The following is a 7,637-nucleotide window of genomic DNA, read 5'->3' on the forward strand; positions in this document are numbered from 1 at the left end:
TATGTACTTCCACCAATGGCATACATGATAGAGACAAGATACTATGGTGTATCAGTGTTTTTCATTTTGCTTTTGACAGTCTATGTAAAGAAAAATAACTCGTCGTTTAATCTGCATTTCCCTCATTACTAGTAAGGTTGCGCATCTTCTCATATATATGAATTGCCCATTTGATTTACTTTGTGAAGTATCTGTATATATCTTTTACCTGCTTTTCTAGTGGGTTGTTTGTCTTCTTATCAATTTGTAAATAATTTCTTTTACTGTATGCTTTGTCATTTAACTTTGGTTATGATGTGCTTTGCTCAATTTAAATGTTTGATTTTTATTTTAGATAAATCTACCAGTCTTTTTTCTTATGGCTTATGGATTTTGTGTCTTGCTTAAGAAGGACTCCACAATTAATAATTTTTATATTTTTCTCATGCTTTTGTACTTTTCTCCTTAAAAAAACACGAACTCCTCCATCCATCTGGAATTTATGTTTATATACGGCATATGACATGATTTTATTTTTTCCATATGGAGAGCCATTTATCTCAAACATTATTTATTGTGTTTATTGAATAGTTCACTCATAGTAGTTGCAACCATCTGTATTAGTCAGGGTTCTCCAGAGAAACAGAACTAATAAGAGATAGATAGAGATAGAGATAGATAAATAAAGAATGATTTTAAGGGACTGGCTCATGTGATTGTAGGGGCTGGCAAATTTGAAATTTCTACGGTAGGCCGGCAGGCTGGAAATGCAGGGAAGAATTTATGTTGTAATCTTAAGTCCAAACTCTGCATGCTAGAAACTTAGACAGAATTTCTATGTTGCAGTCTGGAGGCTGAATCCCTTCTTCTCCTGGAACCTCCAGTCTTTGCTCTTAAGGCCTTCAACTGATTAGTTTGAGGCCCACCCACGTTATAGAAGGCAACCTGCTGTATTCACAGTCTGCTGATTTAAATGTCCATCACAGCAGCCTCTACACTGGTGTTTGACTGAACAACTGGGCATAAGGTAACACATAAAATTAACTATGGCAGCCAGCCTTCCTGTTCTTTTCCTTTTTACTGCACACGGCTATTTATTGTTATTCGTTCTTGTTGATGTTGAGAAACATGTGTTCACGACATGTTGACTCCTGTGCTCAGTCAGCCACACAGCATTCCAGGCACCTGTGCTGCCTAAGAGATCGTAGGGTGTCATTTACACTCAAGGGTCAGAATTACTCCATGGTTATCCCAGCCCCACACGGGGGAAGCTCCACTGGTTCTAGGGTTTCAGTAGACTGAATTTCCCTTTCCTGGCTTCATTGTTTGACTGAAGCTGTCTCTAACCTTTTCCTTTCTTTCACTACAAATATAATCATCACAGTATATTTGTGACATGATGCATTCCTGAAAAACATCTTTTTGTAATGGCACTGTTAGGGGTTCCTGCTATGAATTCATCAACCAAAGAAAGAAAAAGCATTGTTTTCTCGCTGTTCAAGAGGATCTTTAGCTCACGGTATCCTTAAACGCTTCAGGTCAGCCTGGCTCTCCTCACCCCCAGGAAAGAGTGACCAGACCTGTGCTCTCAGGAGCTGGGTTAAAGAAGCCAAATTGGATGAAGTGGGAGTCGGACTAGATTAGGGCATCCGGGGAAGGAGGGATGAATCCAGCTGCCAAGAAAACCTCCCAGACACTGAGAAGGTTGGAGTGTTTCAGGTTCTGTGAAGAGACTGGGTATCTGTGGACACTAAGTGGTGGCCCTGGTTGCCACAAGGGCCCCTATAACTGAGCCCCGTCTGTGATGAAGGCCCTGGGAGGGCCATTTGGGAGTCCTCCCTAGAGCAGCAGTGCTACTCCAAGCTGAAGTCCAAATCTGCACAGCAGGAGAGACACTGGTGAGCCTCCTACTGGTCTATGACAACCAGAAGCTCATCTCTCCCCATTGTTCTGGACTAGACAAGCCTGGGGTTCTGGTATGACCCAAGGGAAGGAGAAAGAGTCACAGAAAATGGCTGGTACCAGACTTCTTGCTGACCATTATGAGTGAGCCTCAGAGCCAGGTTATGTTTGACTGAAAAAATAAAGGTATATATCTTCCTTACCATTTAAATACTGTGGAGTCGCCCTTACCTGTTCGGTGCATGTTCTTTTAGATCTGGCCTCATCTTCCTCAGATTCCTTCTGCGAGATTCTGTCCTTTCTTTCAAAGCCTGTGGAATTCCTCCCTTTACTCAGAATATCCCTTCTCTTCAGCATCTGTCTCCACCCAATACTATCAGGAAATATATGATACCCTGCAGGATTCTGGGGGTTCTTCATTTTTCCTGTAGAAAATATCATCCTTATGGGTGGTCAGTTTGCATTACCTAAAATCCCTGATTAATGCAATGCCTGCATTTCCTCAAAGTAAGTGCTTTTCTGCAAGGGAAGCCAGAGTTCCCAAACTCTGTTCTACGATCCATCAGCGTGTAAGAGGTTAAGAGTTTTTCCATCAAACTCTTTATCCAGTAAGTTTGGGAAACATGGCACATCAATGCCTGATTTTGGAGAATCAAATGCACATTAACATATTGAAGATTGTGAGAAGTCCTGTTAAACTTTACTTACCTCACTAATTTCCACACAGAATCACAGGACACTTTCTCATGGTGCATCTATTGGCATCACCAGTTCTGCAGACTAGATTTGGGAAACTGGTGCAATGGAAGAATCACTAGGCTTGGAATGAGAGGAAATTTGTCCTTGTGCATTTGTCCTTGTGCAGTGTCCCTTGAGGGAGGGTCACTGTACTTCCTTAGAGCAGCCTCTTCTAGTTTGCAAAATGAGGTAGCTAGACTTGAGTTTGAATCCTATCACAATCAGAAAATTGGAGCCTATGGAGGAGCTGAGAGTTTATCCATGAGTAATAAGGAGAGAGCACTGAATAGCAGTGAGACAGACCTGGCCTCAGACCCCAACACCCTGACCCACTCTAGCTCTGTGACCCCCGGCAAGTTGTAGGTCCTTAGATGTAAGTGGAATTAATAGCACCAATTCTGCAGCTGGGATTCAAAAAGGAGGGCATGATATTGTGCATGCAAAGCACCGAACTGGTTGTCTGGCCCATAGTAAATATAGCTGTGAAATGATTGCAATGGTGATGATAATACCCGGAGGAGAAATGGTGATACACTTTGAAATTTAAATTTAATTGATTTGAAACCTCATCTTTGCTTCCAATCAGGTTCACACACCCACACACATAAAGAATGCCCTTTTGTTCCTAGGATCTGCAGGTTTCAATTTCATCCTACCCAGAATTCCTAGTGTCTCCAGGGGCACCCTCCACCTCTGCTCTTAGTTCTTTGTGCAGAGCAAATCTAGAGAGAACACAACCCCTTTCCTCCATTTGCAGGATCATGCCGGGCAGTGTTTATGTAATAAACTCTATTAAAGATGCAGGGTAAAGTGAGACGGGGTTGAGGGCAGAATAGGAAGGGTTCTAGACCAACACAGAATTGTCCACATCTTGAGAGGACATATTAGACACCTGTAATCTCTATATGATAGTCGCACTCCTACCACTGCCCACTTCTCTCCAGCCAACCACTGAGATGGTGAGATGGCATTTCTCCGCCAAGGCTTCCTTCAGTTTTCTTCCCTTTCTAGAAGGCTTTTATTGCCCCGATTCTGGTTTATGTCCTCTGCAGAAAAGTGTCAACTATCTTTGTTTTATATTCTCAACTGTTCACCTTCCACATCCACCCAGGTGTTTTGTCAAACAAAGAGCCTTGTGCTTAGGAGGAATGCATGCCTGAGGGGAAGATGCAGCTGCAGTCTGTTATGATTTTAAATATTAGCTTTCCTCCCTTTCTATTGCAATTAGAATTATTGCTGAAGTACGCCTAGGAGAGATGTGAAAGTCAGACAAGCATGTTAGATGGAGCATTTTGATGAAGATTTAGAGGATGGACTAGAAGTGAAGTGTTAAGTCCAGAGGCTGAGAAACCAGGCAGCATGACTTCCCCGATAGATTAGGTGATAGAGAATTGGGACTAAACGAGACAGGGCAGTGGGGCGAGGAATGGGGGACCTGATATGAGGGATATTTATGGGATAGGATCAGTTGGGTTGATGATACACTGAGTAAGACTGGAAGAGACAGAGGCCAAGGATGAATCCAAGTGTTTGAACTGGGACCAGGTGGTGGTGGTGCCATTAGGATGGATAGAGAATAACTGTTTTGTGTTTTTTTAAAATTTTTATTAAAATATAGCTAACATACAATATTATATTAGTTTCAGGTGTACACCATAGTTATTCAGTATTTACATATCTAAAGAAGTGATCACCATAAATTCAGTAACTGTCTGACACCATATCACGCTATTGCAATATATATTTCCTATGCTATACATTACAGCCCCATAACTTACTTGTTTTATACCTGGAAATTTGGACCTCTTATTCCCTTTCACTTTTTAAATTTTTCAATTACAGTTGACATTCAATATTATTTTATATTAATTTCAGGTGTATAGCATAGTAGTTAGTCATTTGTATAATTTAAGAAATGATCCCCCTGACTAGTCTAGTACGGCACTATACATACTTATTACCATATTATTAACTATATTCCCTGTGCTTTACTTTACATCCCCATGACTATTTTGTAACTACCAGCTTGTACTTCTTAATCCCTTCACCTTTTTCACCCTGCCCCCTAACCCCTTCCATCTATCACCCCAACAAATCTAGTACCCATCTGACACCATACGTAGTTATTACGATATTATTGACTATATTCCTTATGCTATACCCTACATCTCCATCATTACTGTGTAACAACCAATTTGTACTTCTACCGGCAACCTTGTGGTTGAGAGGATGGGCACCAACCAACTGAGCCATCCGGGAGCTCAGCAGCAGCTCAGCTCAAGGTGCTGTGCTCAATCTTAGTTGTAGGGGGCGGAGCCCACCATCCCTTGCGGGATTTGAGGAGTTGCACCAGCAACCTTGTGGTTGAGAGCCGACTGGCCCATGTGGGAATTGAACCGGCAGCCTTAGGCATCAGGAGCATGGAGCTCTAACCACCTGAGCCACCGGGCCGGCCCACCAATTTGTACTTCTTAATCCCTTCCCCTTTTTCACTCACCCTCAACCTCCCTCCCATCTGGCAACCATCAATATATTCTCTCATCTATGAGTTTGTATCTGTTTTGTTTGTTTATTTTGTTTTTTAGATTTCACATGTAAGTGAAATATCATTGCATTTGTCTTTCTTTGTCTTACACTCCACTCTGCACAATACCCTCCAGGTCCACCCATGCGGCTACAGATGGCAAGAACCCATTCCTATCCATGGCCAAGCAATATTCCATTTTATATATATACCACCTCCTCTTTATTCATTCTTCCATCGAACATATGGATGCACATATCCCCTCCAAGTAGTGTTTGGGTTTCTTCAGATAAATACCCTGAAGTGGGATTACTAGGTCCTTCTTTGTCTCTCGTTATAGCCTTTATTTTAAAGTCTATTTTGTCTGGTATAAGTATTGCTACACCAGCTTTTTTTGTTTGTTTCCATTTTCATGAAATATCTTTTTCCATTCCTTTACTTTCCATCTCTGTGTGTCTTTCATTCTGAAGTGATTCTCTTGTAGGCAGCATATGTAAGAGTTCTGTTTCTTATCCATTCAGCCCTCCTCTGTCTTTCAATTGGAGAATTTAATTGGAGCACTTAGATTGAAAGTAATTGTTGAAAGATGTAGCTATTGCCATTTTATTATTCATAATTTTGATCTTTTAATTTTTTTCATCTTAAAAGAAGTCCCTCTAACTTTCCTTGTGATACTGGTTTGGTGATGATGAACTCCTTTAGCTATTTCTTTTCTGAGAAGCTCTTTATCTGTCTTTTGATTCTAAATGATAGCTTTGCTGATTATAGTAATCTTGGTTGTAGGTCCTTGCTTTTCATCCTATTGAATATTTTCTGCCAATCCCTTCTGGTCTGCAAAATTTCTATTGAGAAATCAGCTGACAATCTCATGGAAGCTCTCTTATAATTTACTAGTTGACTTTCTCTTGCTGCTTTTAGGATTCCCTCTTTATCTTTAACCTTTGCCATTCTAATTATAATGTGTTTTGGTGTGGGCCTGTTTGGGTTCATCTTGTTTGGGACTCTCTGCACTTCCTGGACCTGTATGTCTATTTCCTTCACCAGGTTGTGAAAGTTCTCAGTCATTATTGCTTGAAATAGGTTCCCAATCCTGGCTTTCTATCTTTTCCTTCTCATATCCTTATGGTGCAAATGTTGTTATGTTTGATGTTGTCCCAGAGGTCTCTTAAACTATGCTCATTTTTTTTTTTATTTTTTTTTTCTTTTTGCTGTTCCAATTGGATGTTTAAAGCTACCATGTCTTCCAAATCACTGATTCAACCCTCTGCTTCATCTAGTCTGCTGGTGGTTCCTTTCTAGTGCATTCTTCATTTCAGTTATTGTATTCTTCACTTCTGACTGGTTCTTTTTTTATCGTTTCTATGTCCTTTTTTATGCTTGTTATCTCTCTGTTGACGTTCTCACTAAGTTCCTTGAGCATCCTTATAACCATTGTTTTGAACTCTGTCTCTGGTAGATTGTTTGCCTCCATTTTATTTAGTTATTTTTTCAGAGTTTTCTCCTATTCTTTCATTTGGGACATATTTCTTTGTTTCCTCATTTTGACTGCCTTTCTGTTTGTTTCTATGTATTAGGTAGATCTGTGATATCGCCCAATCATGGCTGGGTAGCCTTATGTAGCACATGCCCTGTGGGGCCCTCGCACAGTTTCCCTGATCACATGCTCTGGGTCCTCCAGGAGTGTCCCTTGCATGGGTTGTGTGTGCCCTCCTGTTATAGTTGAACCTTGATTGCTATTGGCACATCAGTGGGTAGGACTGAGCTTCAGGCTGATTGGCTGTGGGGTTTGGCCATATCCACAACTTACAGGCTGTTGTGTGGTGGGGCTTACCCCACAGAGTCGGATTAGCCCCAGTGGGCTCTGGTACCTGTTGAGACTGCCCTTTGGGTGTGCCACTTGTGGGGCTAATTGGCAGTGCTCTGCTGTGATCTGAGCCCACCGCCAAGTATGTTGGTTCTGGGGCTTCTTTCAAGGGGCTCTGGTGCAGGCCCAGGTCACCCACTGCCTGTGACCAGCCAGAACTACTGGTAGGAGCTACAAAGTGATCTGCAGTTGTTCACTGACTGTGCTAACCCTGGAGGCGGTGGGAGAGGCTATGCTGCAAATCAAGGATGTTTGCCACCAGTACCCGGCCTGGGGTAGCTCCACAAAATGCCAGGACACCCTGAGTTCCGCTGCCACCTGCTGGCTCCCTTAAGTTTCAGGCACTGATAAAGCCATGTGTGGTACACAAGTTGGGTGAGGCAGGTTCCAGGGGTTCACTAGAGTGGGAAGTGTTGTGGTCAACAGGTTAATATAGACCCTGGTTTGATGCCAGTGCTGAGCCTGGAGCTACTCAGCAAAAGTCCCAGAGCACAGTTGCTGCCACCTGTGGCCCGTGGACTCCCATAATTTTCCAAGAAAGAGTGCAATTGGGTGGGGCTGGCTGCTCATGGAGAAAGTACCTCTGGTGTTGGACGATTTGGGTGGGGTAGGGTCCTAGTGAGTCAGCAG

Source organism: Rhinolophus ferrumequinum, chromosome 17, assembly GCF_004115265.2.
Source record: "Rhinolophus ferrumequinum isolate MPI-CBG mRhiFer1 chromosome 17, mRhiFer1_v1.p, whole genome shotgun sequence".
Classification (NCBI taxonomy): Eukaryota; Metazoa; Chordata; class Mammalia; order Chiroptera; family Rhinolophidae; genus Rhinolophus; species Rhinolophus ferrumequinum.